Genomic DNA, 16,078 nt, shown 5'->3' with positions numbered 1-16,078 from the left:
TGAAGTTGCACAAAATATATCCACAAAATTACACGACTTAATCACAATCATAATAGCTCAAACAACGCACCAAACGCTTCGCTGTTTTCCCATAACAGCTGCTATAATTGAAATAAAGTAGCAAGTTAAATTATTTCAATGCTTTTTCAATGATAACGCAGAAACACGAAGAAGGCGACCACGGAGATACAAGCAATGAAGCAGACACACACATTGTTCCAGAGAAAGAAGCAGAAACCATCGAAGAAAACCCTACACCGTCGTACGATGCCCATTCCCCTGGAAGAGAGGTCAGTGCCAACCAGGTCGAGACTCAAAAACAAGACGGAAAAGACCACCAGCAAGACACGACGGTTGACAAGGAAAAGCATGATGCTAAGAAAGACACAGACGACTCAAATGAGGATGCAGCAAAAACTGAACAAAAGGGTACAATGCAAAAAGAAGAACATAACATGCCGCAAGAAGCAGAAGAAGAACAAGAAAGGAACAACACTGGACATGACATATCTTCTAGCATTGAAGCAGGCAAGACAATATAAACTTAATTGCTATCTTGTGATCTTGTGACTTGGAATTATTTATATTAAATTCAAAATCATCGCAGGCACAATGGAGAAAGGGGACAAAGATAGTGATTCCGTCAACAAAGCCATCGAAGACCTGTACAACACTGTATGCAAGCCATGGACACAGAGAGAAATGTAAGTTCATGCAACTAACACAAAACACATTATTACACACAGTCATTTTGACTGTATCATGTGTAAACTAAAACATTTTTCTAAATATACTTTGCAGGGATGAGCTTTTCATTACAACGAACAAGTTTGATGTCAATCTAGGCCATGTCGCCGAAAGCTTCAAGGTCGGTAAATCAGTACGCACCGAAGCAATCGAGCCCATGCTAACAATCTTGAGAAAACAACTAAATGGCACAGGGAGAAAGATTCTATCGTTAAGCAACACTGTAAGTAAAGATCATGGCAAAATAATCACGTTTAAAACAATATATATGACTTTATAAATAGATAAACTTCCCCTATAACTGAACTGACAAATTCCCTTTGTGTATCTGTGACAAAACAAGCAGCACTCGATGAAGGAAGCCGACGACGAAGATCCAATGTGCTATAGAAATAATGATCAAGAACACATTAGAAACAAATTACTACCTGCCTGGCTTACATCATTTTTCAACATGCAAGAAGACGAAAAACTGCAAGATTATAGCATGGTAAGCAGATCAGCTTGCGTATATGTTATGAAAAGTTCTCTTTTTATTTTATGTTTCTAAATATAAGAAGATTTCCAAATATTTTCTTTTTATTTTTTGTTTTGCAGTTCCTTCTACCATGTTCGTTGCGCGGGTTTGAGCAAGACGAAAATACAAGTCATTACTTCACCATTACAGTTAATATGCAAAAACAGGGCTTTGAACTCCTTGACTCTTCAACTGCATATTGAGGCACAATAGAATTCTTCAACAATGTAACCAGCAAATTAATGAAAATATGGAAGCACGTAAGCACAGAGCTACAGCTTTCACAAAAAAGCATCGACCATTTCAAAAGGGTCAAACTGCAGGTGCCACTTCAAGGAGAAGACATGTAAGCACTTCCAACATTTCACTTCTTTCTTTTTTTCAATGCAAGATTCAATACTACAATTACTGAAATAATGCTATTCTTTCGTGTTTTCAATGCAACAATTACCACTACCATTGCTCCAACACTTCTCTTCTTTCAGTTTCTTGAATGCAACAATCTTACTAGTACCATTCCTCTACATGCAGAATGGACTGCGCATTCTATATGTACATGAACCTGAAGCACTACTCCAATGATGGAACAGCAGCAAACTTAGAGCCAGAACAAGTACCAGAGTTGAGGAAAAATTTCTATATCAACTAATCAGTCAACACAGTGGGAATACCAAACTGTCATTAATCAAGTGTACAACAGGTTAGTCTTTTCAGAAACTAATCCTTACAATTTTGTCACACTAGAAGAAGTAATATTCTTTTTTTAATTATTATTTTTTGATTCTAACAGATATGCTGAAGTATGTAATCGATATGGGAGACAAGGAAATGCAACAGACGGAATGTTGTGTACTAGAAGAGTTTCCACCAAATCCCGAGCCAAAAGAACATATTATGCATGCGACAACCACAAAAGAGCATGAAGTTATTGATATATCCAGTAAACACAAAGAGGTTATGGATGTCAGCAGACACGTCGTCGCCCAAGAATCTTGCACAGACCACGAAGAAAAGGATCCACCAATAGAACCAGATCAACCACCACCAGACGACAAGATACCACACCATGCTGAAGAGCAAACGAACGAGCAAAATATCAACAGCAATACCCCGAGCACAGATCAACTTGAACAAACAGGCACTGATTTAAAAGAGGATGGCACAAGCAACGACGTACCAAATACACAAGAACAGGTTTCCGAGCAAAAGAAACAACATGTTCTTCTTCAAGAAGAAACAGGCTCGACAAGCAATCAGCAAGGCACCTCCAACACCATCTCTCTAGAGTTCCTAAAACCCAAAACAATGGAAAAGCACGATGAAGTTGATGAATTTCTTTCAAGCCTTAACCCGCTCCAACTAGAGGAATACAACGAGCATGTAAAGATGGGCGTTGAATTCGATGTAATCAAAACATGGCTGAATGACCATGAAAGCTATGAATTCAACAAAAATCCCACGCCGTATCTGACAATCTTGCAGCAAGAATCAGGAGAACATTCAATGCCTCAATCATCTGAGAACAGCTCAGACAAGAAAATCTCGGTCAAGAAGAGACCGGTAAAGCCTTCAAGAAGGCTACATGGAAAAATTCCTACTTTTGTCCCAGGAGATCTCAAATTTATGAACCAAGACAGAGCACTTCATGAATACCTATTCAGCAAGAAGGACATGACGAATGCGGAGAGTAAGTACTTTCTCTTGTCACAACAAAAAAACAAAGAAATGTTGCCCCTTTTTAAACCAACCTAACCAATGTATAAAAATTTTCTGCTTGCAGTCTAAACGTATATATTAGCTCGAAGCGACCCGATTGGATTACAGAAAAACAAATAATGGAACAGCTACGGAAAGGAGATCATGGACAAATGGAGGGATCCATCGCAAACGCATTGTTCGAAGAATGGACAGTGCAGCAACAATACAACACAATCGATAAAGCCATACTTCCCGCAGAATTTGCAAACGTATGAAGTCCTATTTGACAAAAACACTTGCATCATTTCAGTGATTACAAAGATTGTACTAAAAAGTAGAAAAAAATTTGGTCGCAGATCGTGCTCGGTGTTAAAATTGGAGGAAAAGGAGGACTAGCAGAATTCAATGAGGACGAAGCATTGAAACAGTTTGCACCCCTTGTAACAGGGGAGGAACTTTGAAAGAAAAAGCTGGTAAGTTAACAGAAATATAGAAACATAATTCATTTTTCCTACAGATTGCACATTTACATGTCATTTAATTCTCCTGACAAGAATGAACTTTAACTCACTCTGTCTCCAAACACCGCAGATTATGATACCTCACAACACAGCTAAACACTACACACTGTACGTACTCAACAAGTACACGAGCTCCATCGACATACTTGACTCACTGAATTACAGAGACGGAGACGGAAAGAATACATGGAAAACACACCATAAGGATCACCCAGAACTGGTACGTCAATTCAACCTTGTTTTCTAATTGGTTTTCCAATTCCTGCATTCCCTTGTTTAATGCCAAAACCCAACAATAACACCAAACCGTAATCACAGATTAAAAGGATGCACGCACTCATGAAGAAGCATTACGGCGAAGCGGAGCTACGAGCCAACGGCGAACCGAACTGGTCGAGGATAGCAGAAACACCTAACAGAGTTTGTGTGCCAAAACAGCAGGGTACCCAATGCGGACACTTCATGGTTCAATTTGCAAAATACTGGAATGGCATTGATCTCATAAAAGATGATGAGGATTTCGATGTAACTGAATAGTACGAGAGCAACAATTTTAATTTTTACAAGCAGCACTACTTGAATACTTCAATTATCTCATGAAAGAAAAATAAAAGAATATCCAATGACCTCCATGTAGCAAAGCGACTTAGATGCCGAGTGGAAACCAGAGTACCTTTTTAAAGCCATATTTGGTGAAACAAACCAAGTAAAGTGCGAGAAACTACCTGGAAGAATCAAAGAATTCAAACCAGAAACTTCTAAGTTATTTTCCATCAACAAAGGTAAGAAAATCATTTCTACTTATCTTTTTTTTTGTAATAACCTACCCATCCCACGGTTCACATAAGGTAGCTATTTATAGGATGCTCATGCCTCTTATAGTAATACAAGCACAATCACATAAGGTAGCATACCTCAGCCATCATGAACACATCCATTGCCTCGTTATACGTGTTCTTCTTGATAAGAACATTTGCTTTTTGATGAAGTATTAGAACCATCTTTTAAGCATTAGAGATAACACAAATAATGAGATAAATGTGATAAACTATATGAGAAAATCATTGGAGACAAGATTAAATATATTACATGATAACACTTGCAAATTTCAAAAAACATATATTTTTATGTCCACTTTCATCCTAGAGATCTAGGTTGGATATCTTCTACGTGGAAGGAACCATTTGAATGCTTTGAGATAATGCTTTTGCAGCATCACTACACAACCATAAATTTGATCATTGAGTTAAACATGTAAGTTCACAACCATAAATTTGATCATGCTTCAGTAGAAATATTCCCACACTCCTAATTTTCGTAATCAAACAATAACATCAGGACCCTAATTTTTGAATGCCAAGCGAACATCCTACTGATGGCATCTATTGTTTATCCACCGGGAGCAAGGAATGGAAGAAATTTCCAAATCCATACAACCCACAAGATTGAATCAAAAGGAGCGAAGCAATCCTTACTAAACCTTGATGATGAGCCTACTAACATAATCCTCCGTCGCGCAGCCACGACATCAGCCGAATCGTTTGCGGACGAAGATTGAGGCGGTGGGAATGGCCGACGAAAAAAAGAGACATGGGCGCCATGCCATCCATGCGATGGGCCAGGTCGTGGACTAATAGGAGCCCCCCTGCGATCTAAAGGAAACAACATCATTGACTAACAGTTGTTTGGATTATGTAAAAATAAACAGTTGTGTGGATGCAAGTCTGCGCTTGGGGAAGCATGTCATAGAGGGGTCACTCCTGGACTGCACTCGCGATAGCTCAGCTAAAGGACGGGATGCTCCTGTAGCCGGTATAATCCCATCTCGAGGCAGCACGAAGCACTTCACTCCTTGCATGAAGTTTGTTGATGAGCTAGTCAGGTCGTAACCGTTCCTACTGTTTTCACAATGGTACAGCTGTAAAAGAGCAATGAGTTTATACACAAGGTCAGTCGGGTGATTAAAGACAAGGCCTTCTTGTCAATGATAAGTTAACTTACTACTCAGCATTCCTCCCTTCAGTGGGAGATTGGGCACCTAAAACCCGGGACATCCCATAGACAACAGAAGATTCTTCACCGCATTCGGAGGAGGCATTTAATCAAATGACACATAGGGAATTAGGAAACACTCTGCATATATGGAACAAGGGCTTAAACATGTTGTAAACCGACATAGGACCGACTCCAATCCATGTATGCCCCATGCACCAACATGGAAACCTTCCATAAGTTGTGCTATATAAGGGGTACAGGGGAGCATAGTAGAGGGGTAACTTCTCGCACGCAATAGTTTAGCTGAGATTTCCTAGACCACCTAGAAGGATAACCGCGCTTAACACCCAAATATCCACCAATATATCTCATCAAGTCTCTCTGTCTTGTCGAGATCCTACCCTGGCACTGTAATCTCTTGTACTCTTCACATATATATAAGAAAAGGGGAAGGTGGAACTAGGGCTTTTACCCACATCGGGGGCATGAACCTTGGTAAATCGTGCGTACTTGTAATTTTTGTTCAAGAACATTTGGTCTCCTAACATGATGTCCCCTCGATTACAAATTCCACTTGCTCCCCCTTGTACCGATGTTGGGATCCATGAAAAGTCCCTCGGCACTACCATTAAGGCCTTATTTCAAGCATTCCATAAGGACCACCGAAGCCATTTTTCGCTCCTTTCCATAAGTCTCTTGGACAAGGTGATGGAAAATCGGTAAACCCTACAGGGTTCCAACTTCCAAGAGCAAACATGTGGTGTCTTTAATCACAATCCACACAAAACTTTGCCCCAATGCAACAGAACAATATGTGATTGCAATTCTCGTCGTGGACGCAACACACACGCGCGCGCGGGGCCCTGAGAACATGCCCTTTGAGGAATTGATACTTGCTCGGAATCCTATTCCTGGCTACCTGCCTGAGAAAGAATTTAATCTTTGTGAGGATCCTAGCTTTCCAAATACCTCTAATCTTGCACTGTTAATTGCCGACATGAAGATTTCTCTATAGAGGGAGCCCGTGGAGAGCTCACCTGAGGGCTCAAGTCTCCATGAAATAGTATCGTCCTCCTCAGACAGCCTCACACATGTGCCTCATCGGCAAGCTTCTAAAAGCCCTTCACGACCCTCGGCCCGATGACCACGGAAATCTAGGGGTCCAATCGTTCCCCACCAACATGTCCACCACTTTGGGCCTAGGGGTGACCAACAACCTCGAGAATCTATCATACAATGGTGCATCACCAAGCCACAAGTGCAGCTAGAAATTGGCCATACGCCCCTCAAATTTAAGCCCGCTCCGTTGTATGGAAGTGTTGAACCATACCACTTGCTTCTGCGAACTGGGATTTCTTAGAAAGCACCCCCCCCCCCCCCCCCCCCGCAGTTCACGTTGACCAGCGGCTCATCCTGATAAAGAAGATGTGGTTTCTTTGTTTTAAAACCCATGGAATGTGTTATGTTTGCAAAGAATTTGTACGCTCCCTTTCCTCCCGGCCGCTCGCGTGAGCGGCTCTGGAGAACGAAATCGTAGCCCAAAAAGAACTTCTCCTCGTAGTGCTCCCCTAAGAGCATCTCCACTAGTTCTGCCCCCCTGCGCATCCGGCGAATGTGTTTTCGCGTTTGCGCTTGCAGTTTTTTCGCCCTCGGGCGATCCAGTTGCCAGCTGCGCCCCCAGGTTTCGGCCCCCAGACGCCCATAAATTCAAAATTATCTTTTCCGTTGCCAAAAAATGCCACAAGTTCGGTGATCATCATGACACAGTTGGGCGATCACCATGCCATAGTTCGGCGACCAAACATACACGAAAATTCAGCGATCAAAAGGAAGGACGTGTAGACAAAGGAACGCATCAAACGGCGGGCTCCTCTGGCGTGGCATTGCCGGGGTCGGCGTGGACGCAGCCGTGCTCGGCATCGACGTGGCTTCTGTGCTCGGGCTGGTGGTCGGCGTCGGCACCGCTTCATCGCTCCGGCTGGGCGTCGGCGTTGTTGTCGGCGTGGGCGTTGGCCTGGGCATCTGGTTCAAGATAAGGCCGAGCTCCGCCAGGTACCATGCCTTGACCTGCTCGTCCATCATCGACATGTCTACCGCCATCAAGAACGCCAGGTCGGTGTTCCTATTCTTCGCGGCTACGTTGGTCCTGAGAAGGTCGAGCTTCACGTCGTGCTTCGTCATCAACACCGACCACCGAGCGTTGGATTTCTCCTTCCTCTTTGCGACACTGTTCTTGGCGTCGGCGATGCACTGCTCGATCGACGATTGCAGTCGTTCGGCAGCGGAGTTGTGTCCCTCGCTGTCTTTGCTCTTTTGTTGCCATCAGGGCGCCCATTCGCCGCCCCCGAGGCGGGCGCATCCGGCTTGTACGTCTCCTTGGCCTTGGCGAGGGTGAGTCAGACCTCCTTCCACTTCTCGCATGACTCGATCCAGGAGAACACGTGAAGGAACTTGAACTCTTGGTCGCTGCTATCCTGGCGATACATGTTGAACGTCTGAACCATATGCGCAGCCGAAGAACAAGTGTTGGCAATGTACACGGCGAAAGAAGTGAGCCGGCGGCTGGACATACCTGACCCTCGACGTTGGCGCCGCTTTCCGGGCGAGCCCCGATCACCTGGACGATCCCATGCCATGTGTTGCAAGCTGCCTGGATGATCACCCAATGGTTCGACATGGCCTTGTCGCCGTGCTCCATGTGGATGGTAGCGAAGTAGGGGTCGACCATCTTGCGATCATCGAACACCGACTTGATCCGTCTCCAGAGTAGGTGTCGACGTTCTGATTCGAGCCGGTGATCGGCTCGGTGCTGACGGTCTTCCATGCTTCGGCGAGGCACTCGTCTTCCTTGGACGTCGACTTGACGCGCGGCTCGCCCGGCCTGGCACTGGCCGACCGCCTCTTCTTTCTCCCTTCCTCGCCGGCGCCGGCTCCATCTTCTCCTCCGCCTCTTCTTCCTCCTCCCCCTCCTCGGCGTCGTCGAGCTCTTCATGCATGTCGACGGCGGTGTCCATTGTTTCGTCTTATGCGTGGAACCCGGGGTAGGAGGCGACGGCAACTGAGATGCTCCTGATGATCTCGCCCATGTCGGCGTCGGTCGCGTCAGGGTTGCCGAACTGTGGCGCCGAGGCGTGTGCGAAGAGTAGGGTGCCCCGGCGCAGAGGTGGCATCGGCGAGGTTGAGTACGTAGGCGGCGAGTAGTTGTACTGGGTGTGCAGGCCGGCGAACGTGGGGGAGGGAGTGCGCTGGTCGGGGTTCTAGCCGGAGGGAGAGGCACGCGGCGGCGCGCCATGCGGGAAGGTGATGTTGGGGTTGAAACCACCGTGCGCGTCACCGTCGGAGTAGCCAAGCGAGGGTGCTTACCCCAGGGCGGTGGCGGCGGCGAGAAATTGGCTGGCGACGCAATGCTCTGTTGGCTCCCCCACGTAGTTTGTGCGCAGTGGCCGGGCGGGTTGATCATCCCCGCGTGAGACGCGTCTGCCTACTTCGCCGCCGCCGTTGCCGCGTCCCTGACCTTCTTGGGGATGAACCTGTTCCGCCGGTCGGTGGTGTCAGCCTCCCGGCGCTGAACCTCCGCCCTCCACTCGGCGTTGGACACGCCCGGTGGTCTTGCCATCTGCGCCCTCGGCTTCCTCTACTTCGGCTGGGTGGAAACGACAGCGGCAGCGGGGCGAGGGGCCGGATACTTCTTCGGCAGCATGGCGGTCGGATGGCAGGGAGCGGGAGGAGAATGGCGGGAGCGGTGGGGCAGAAGGGGGAAGCAATGAGGAAATGGAGGAAAAGGAGGGACGGCGGGAATAGGCCTGTCTGTCGCCGACAAAGCGGGCCCACACGCCTTTTGGCGTTGGACGGCCCCAGGCACCCCCGGGGGCTGGGTTCGGGTCAGGTTCGCCGGCTGTTATTTCGGCCCATATATACTGGCAATAAACAAGGACCTGGGGGCACGACTGAGCCGAGTTTTCACCGCCGGCGAGGGGGCCTGTTGGAGGAGCGAGTGGAGATGCTCTAACCGCTTAGCTGGCGAGCATGGTCAGTGCGCCCGGACTGGCTTCCTCATGAACTTCCCTCACGCGGAGGTGAGACATCCGGTGGGTGCGGATGGGGTTCTTTTGATGTGGCGGCATATGACGGGGAACACAGAGGAGTGGCGGAGCTCGGCAGGGGGGTCGCGGCGGAGGTCTGTGGCGCACAGGTGTGGGCTCATGATGAGCCTACGAGGGATTCGGTGGCAGCGGCGCGGCTGGGCGATGGTGGTCATGGCGCTGTTAGCTCAACTAGGTGATGGCACTGCACAAGCAGCGGTCGGGTGTACGTGGTGCCTATAGTGTGGTGTTGTCCTTTGCTGGGACCGGCGCACGTGATCGAGGTGGTGGCGCGCGTCTGGATTTCTAGGCTGTCCGATGCGTGGCAGTCCACCTAGAGTTTGGTGGCTAGCGGCTGCATGCGGTGCCGGCGGACCATGGCCATGCTGGAAATGTTGGAAGGTCCAAAATTGCGTTTTTTTCTCGGTCGAGTGGGAGGTGGGAGTTGGGCTGCGTACCCTCAGCTATGCAGTGTTGGTGTGCTGCGATGTTAATGGTCACAAGGACGAGGTGAAGCTGCGGCAGCGAAGTTGCCCATCATGGACAGTGTGCATCAATCCACTGGGGAGAATTAGAGATGTGCGACATAGATGAAAATCATGTCCTTCTTCTGTCGGTACTGACGGCGACGACCCCTGTGGGTGTCACTTCCCTCCTTGGAGGCGTAGCTAAGGTATGTGGGCATCTCCCCCTTTTAGTTTGGGTTTCTGTCCCCGGCAAAAGCGTAGGTCTTTCGGACCGGCGTTGGTGGTGTCTTGGTGTCGTTCCTCTGTTGGGAGTATCGTATGGGGAGACATGACCTGGAGGTTCTATATTGAGATTCTTCGGTGCTCGCCTATGGTCCGAGTATATCTTGTTCGGTGCAATGCACGGTTATGTCCGCGATTCAAAATGATGGCTTTCTCGGGGACCGAGTCCTGCCACCCACTCGCCATCTCCTTTTAGGCATTTAAGGGTGGTTGGTGTGCGTAGGCAAGTGAAGTCTGGTTGAAGTTGTTGCTCTCCGAGGTGACCGGTGTTTGTCAGAGACGTGACTTTGATGTTCTTTGCATTGTGTTTGTAATGTGTGCGGATGGCGCCTTATCTTCGGATCAACTCGGGTGTGGAGTTGACTACACTTGATGTTCGCAATGAAAGGTAATCTCTTATAATTGTCTTCTTCCTCCTAAAAATATGGTACATCATTGTAGTACTCTTGAAAAAACATATTCCGCGACAACGTGCGGGGTATCATGAGAATTTACATACAATAACAAAACACCACAAATCTTTTTTTAGTTTCAGTTCTCGTATTATACTCTACATATTCATGTTTCATACAACCATTTCTCACTGAATACATTGCAAAATATTCCCGCAACAACGTGCGGGGTATCATCTTGTTAAAACAATGACCATGCCCACACTAACCATCTGATGACACCACAAGGACGACGAAGTTCTTCAGGAAGGGAGCGACACTTAAGCGTTGTCGTCACCTGATCCAACCACCAATGGCTAGATTCTAGGTTTTCACCCTGAAGAACCAATCCAAACATATCCAAGCAATGCTTTCAACAAGATAATAACGCAAAAACATCGTCATTGCCAGGTATAATCATTTTCGGTTAGACCTAGATTTAAAACATGAAGCTCGAGACCGGGTGCACGAATAGCACCACCATCGAAGTCAATCATATGTTGTCGCCGCCACTTGCTCATGATCCCAGCAACTACATGCAATGTGCAGCCATACGCTCTGCACGAAGCCGTTGCCCATAAGTTGCATCTCACGGCCGAAGGGAAACACCGGATCTGCAGCGAGGAACCCTAACAAAGACCTTTCGGTGGTCGCTGCAATCCATAGCGAGGCAGTTGCCATACGTAGGCTGAAGTAGGCATCGCATGGCTCAACAAAAATGTGAAGCACACTACCTCCGATTGCTCGCTCACCGGAGAGAGCTCTATAGAATCCCGTCGACCCTAGGGCCAATATGGCCAGATCCAGGAGCACAAAAGGAAGATCAGTCTGGCGGCCAAGAACCAATGCGCCACAACCGTCCTGGCTGCAATTCCCACAGCTCCAGGCCCACCATTTCGTCGACTCCAACAAGGGAAGCTGCAGCCTCCAGCCACAACTCCTGAGCGGAGCCACCTTGTATGATCTCATGTGGGCGCTCGCACACAAGCATGATAGGACAATGCTGAGAGGGGGGAGGGGTGTGGACCTCGCTACCTGTGCAGCCACGGCCAACTGCTTGAACTATCGCCGCCGCTCGCCGGTAGGGCCACCACCTAAGGTCAATGCCATGATTTTGGAGCCCCCCGTGAGAGGACGGGGCAACCAGATCCTCACTGGCCACACGGCAAGCCGGCGGCCACCTCTTGTATAAATGAGGGAGAGGGGAAGCGGGCTAGAGGGCCAGCATGGGCCAAGGTTGTCGTTGTCTGAGTCACTCCTGTGGGAGCGACGTGGGGGGCGATCCTATTGTTTGGCCGGAAGGTGTCCTCCCCGGCGGTTTCATTTGCCAAAAAGGCTTTTGCCCCTCTTTATATATAAAGCAAACCATCACAAGGACAACCAAGTCACATCAAGGTACCAACACACACACACACACACACACCAAAGTACAGAAACAGGGAGTACTACATAGGGGGTTCTACTAAGGGCACTGGTCCTAAAAAGAAAAGAAAACATGGTAACAGATGGAGCCAAGGAGCTAGTCAGGCTCCGACGGTGGCGGGGGGAGGGGCGGCACCACCGGAGAGCCAAGGTCCTAAACCCCGAAGTGAGAGCATCAATGGCGCTACGCTCTGGTCCACAGCTAAGCGGCTTCCACGTAGTCTGTAAATAGCATCAGCAGGGCACCGCATGGTAGTACACTCGATAACTGGCTTGTTGTGAATTGTCCACACGAGAACCCCAATCCCCAACCACCTACTGTGGCGGGATCCCATAATGCAAGGTTGCAATTCCTCAAAGAGGTCGGGGAAGTTCATGTGGCACCACCTACAAGTTCCGTGAAGCAAATCCAAAGGAATTGAGCCGTATCATAACAGAGAAACTGTTGTTAGAGTCCTTGTCCGTGTCGCACAGGGGAGCAAATACCATCCCCGGGGCCATTCCGTTTGAGTACCTTCACCCCTGAAGGGTCTCTTCCAAAAATCCATTGACATAAGAAGATTCTAATCTTCAAAGGAAGCCTAACCTTCCAAAGTCGGGAGAGGTGTTCTGGCCCAGGCAGGGCGGTAGTGGCCTGGTAGAGCGACTTAGTCCCCAACAGATTTAGTTAGTTAGTACTAAGATGCTCTAACTTTTTTCTGGATCGGATCTATATAGACGCATTTTAGTCTATTTGTTCATATTGAAATATCCTAAAACATCTTATACTAGTGCACGGAGGGAGTAGGTAGTATCCATATTAGAACAACCAATCATGTGGTAGTAAAAATGTTTTTTTTCTTTACTCGAGGCACACATCTCAAATTTTATGTATCCTCTATTCTGTTGTCTCAGATAGGTGCGGCCTTGTTCGTGTTTTACACATCATGGCCGAGGACATCGGCTGATAAAAAATTGTCAGCAGCAGCACTATTTCTCTTCTCCATTGGGGGCCTACGATATGTGCTAAAGGTCCAGTCTCTCAGGAGCGCCAGCTTTGGTACCATGTCCAACAGCTCTAATAAAGCAAAGAAGAGTCCAGATAAAGATAGGGAAGAAGATACCAGGGAATACATTAAACGTGCAAATGAAATTGTCATGAACAGTCGTGTCAAAACAGTAAGCCAGAAAGTTCGAGACAAGCACCAACTTAAACTTAGCGAAGTGGTCGACAAGCTATTTGTTGACGTCTATGTATATCCCTATTCTGAGCGCCTTGCTCGCCTCAAATGTTTTTGGGAACTTAAGGAGGAAGAGGCTTATAAGGTACTGAAACACGGGCTCTGTGATATTTTTGATATTCTCTACACAAGAAGTGCTGTTAGCCCCAGGAATACACTGTTCATGAAGCAAAAAAAAAAAAACCTTTTGCTTTTGTATTTAACATGGGCATTAGGTACAACACTGTTAATTTTGGCCTTCATTTGGTTCCGCAAAAGCCAGAGAGGAGGATACAACCATCTTGATGTCGTGCTTACATTTATGTTGTTGTCCATCATATTTGTGCAAGATTTTATTGCCTACCTGAGTTGTTATCAATTTGAGCTCTGGCCTGAAACAGTTGCACAACACAGCATCATAGGAGACTTGGCCATGAACAAAAAGGGTACCAGCACCATCAGGAGATGCATGGAGTATCTTTACAAGTACTGCTTCTTGGACTATTGCCGCTCGTCAAAGGATATTATAGGGTTGGTCCGGGAACACATCAAAGCTGGGTGAAATAGATACATAAGTGATGCTGAGAGTTACAGGGTATTCAATGATATGAGGGGCCAGTTCACACTACTTCAACTTCAGGGATGTCCTGATTACGAATACATTCGCCGGAGCTTAGAGAGGCCATTCGACGAGAGCATCGTTCTCTGGCACCTAGCCACGGATTTCTATGAAGCGCAACAGAGCGGTTGGCCCGGACGGCTTTCCTGCCGAGTTCTTTCAATTTTTCTGGAACCTCATTTGTAACGATCTCCTTAGGCTTTTTCATGACTTTTATGAGGGCAAGATTAACATTTCAAGGCTTAACTACGGTGTAGTCACTTTGCTTGCTAAGGGGCAGGGGGCTGATAGGATTCAAATGTACCGCCCCATTTGCATGCTGAATGTACCTTTTAAATTTTTTACAAAAGTTCTTAACAATAGAGCCATGAAAATTGCTGATAAAACAATTTCTAAAGCGCAATCTGCGTTTATAAAGGGTCGCTACATCCTGGACAATGTGCTTATGCTTCATGAAGCTATCCACTCTTTACATAGAAATAAATGTTCTGCTGTGCTTTTTAAGGTTGATTTCGAAAAAGCTTACGATAAAATTAACTGGAGTTTCATGCTTGATGTCCTAAAAATGAAAGGCTTCCCTGATCGTTTTGTCCGGTGGACAAAAGATGTCGTTAGTAATGGTAAGGTTGCCATCACTATTAATGATGTTATTGGCCCGTATTTTGTTACCGGGAAGGGTTTGAGGCAAGGGGATCCGTTTTCCCCCTTGCTTTTCAATTTGGCGGCTGATGTTCTTGCTACCCTGGTGCAAAGGGCGCAAGAACAAGGATTTATCAAGGGAGTGTTGCCTAGGTTGTATTCAGGAGGTCTAAATATTTTGCAATATGCGGACGATATTATTTTCTGTTTTGAAGATGACCTTGAGGGGGCTAGGAACCTCAAAATAATTCTATGTGTTTTTGAGCATTTGACCAGTCTGAAGATTAATTTTTTTAAAAGTGAAATTTTCTGTTTCGGTAAAGCTTTGGAGAAACAAGTTGGTTACGCTAGCATTTTTACTTGTGCTATTGGGGGCTTCCCTTTTAAGTATTTAGGTCTTCCCCTGCATTATAAAAAGCTTTGTAATGCTGACTGGAATCCAGCGGAAGAAAAAGTAGAGAAAGGAGCTGCACCGTGGGAAGATGCTTGGAACCACAACAAGCCTCTGTGTCAACTTTTTTCTCGCTTGTACAAACTTACTTTCCATCAAAACATTACGGTTGCTAAAGCATTTGAACAAGATTTTAACTGCATTAGATTTAGGAGATGTTTATATGGGGGTCTTACGGTTGGAGGTCTTACGGCGACCACAGAGTCGCGGGCGGCAACGGTGAGGATGTCGGCGCAGGAGACGGTCTACTTGCACATGGTCTCGAGCTTCGCCTGGATGCTCTCGATGACTTCGAAGCCTCGCAGCGACTGCACGTTGGGGAGAGCGTTTTGTTCCATGCCAGACAGCAGAACAGACGCGTCACAACCCTGCACATGTAGTTAAGCATCATGGTTAACTATGGACCCTGGTGTTTACCACACAACACTGCAATGAAAACAGGTGCGTGCCGGCGATCAGGCTATGTACTAGTATTTGAAGAGCTTACTTGGACGAAGCAGTCGTGGAAGTGCAGCCGAGCAGCGACGCGCCCATGCGGGGGTCGCTGCTCACGGCGGCCTTGATGGTGGCCAGAGCGTTCGGGCACGTCGTTTGGTAGAACGTCGGCGACAGCTGCGCCGACACGGCCACGGCCAGGCACAAGAGCAACACGGCTGATAGAGACCAAATACAGGCCATGGTTTCTTGCTAGCCAACGTCTAGTGAGGGACACTAGCTTAACCGTGATAGGAAGATACACTTGTACTCGATGATGCAATGCCCTGCATTCCATGCAGATATATATAGCCGCTTGCAGGCTTGGCAATTATCGCACATGGCGATTGTAGTGGCCGCTGTTAAACATTGTATCCACGGTGTGTGTATAAACCGTGTTAGTTAGGATGTGTGGCGTGTGTTGTATTTAGTTAGGTTAGGTTAGGCTGTTGTGATCTGATCCTAATAGTTAGCTTGGAGATCAATCCACACCTAAACCTAACCTAACCTCCTCTGTAATCTGCGCCTCCCCTG

General features: G+C 47.1%; 1 pseudogene; it reads right to left on the bottom strand.

The window, feature by feature from the left end:
- Window positions 1-3,354: 3,354 nt before the first annotated feature.
- LOC123055648 (uncharacterized) lies at window positions 3,355-15,748 on the bottom strand (annotated as a pseudogene).
- Between the last annotated feature and the right edge of the window lie 330 nt (window positions 15,749-16,078).

This window comes from Triticum aestivum, chromosome 2D, assembly GCF_018294505.1.
Source record: "Triticum aestivum cultivar Chinese Spring chromosome 2D, IWGSC CS RefSeq v2.1, whole genome shotgun sequence".
Lineage (NCBI taxonomy): Eukaryota > Viridiplantae > Streptophyta > Magnoliopsida > Poales > Poaceae > Triticum > Triticum aestivum.
Note: the sequence above shows the minus strand (reverse complement) of the source record. Positions and strands in the feature narration are given on the sequence as shown.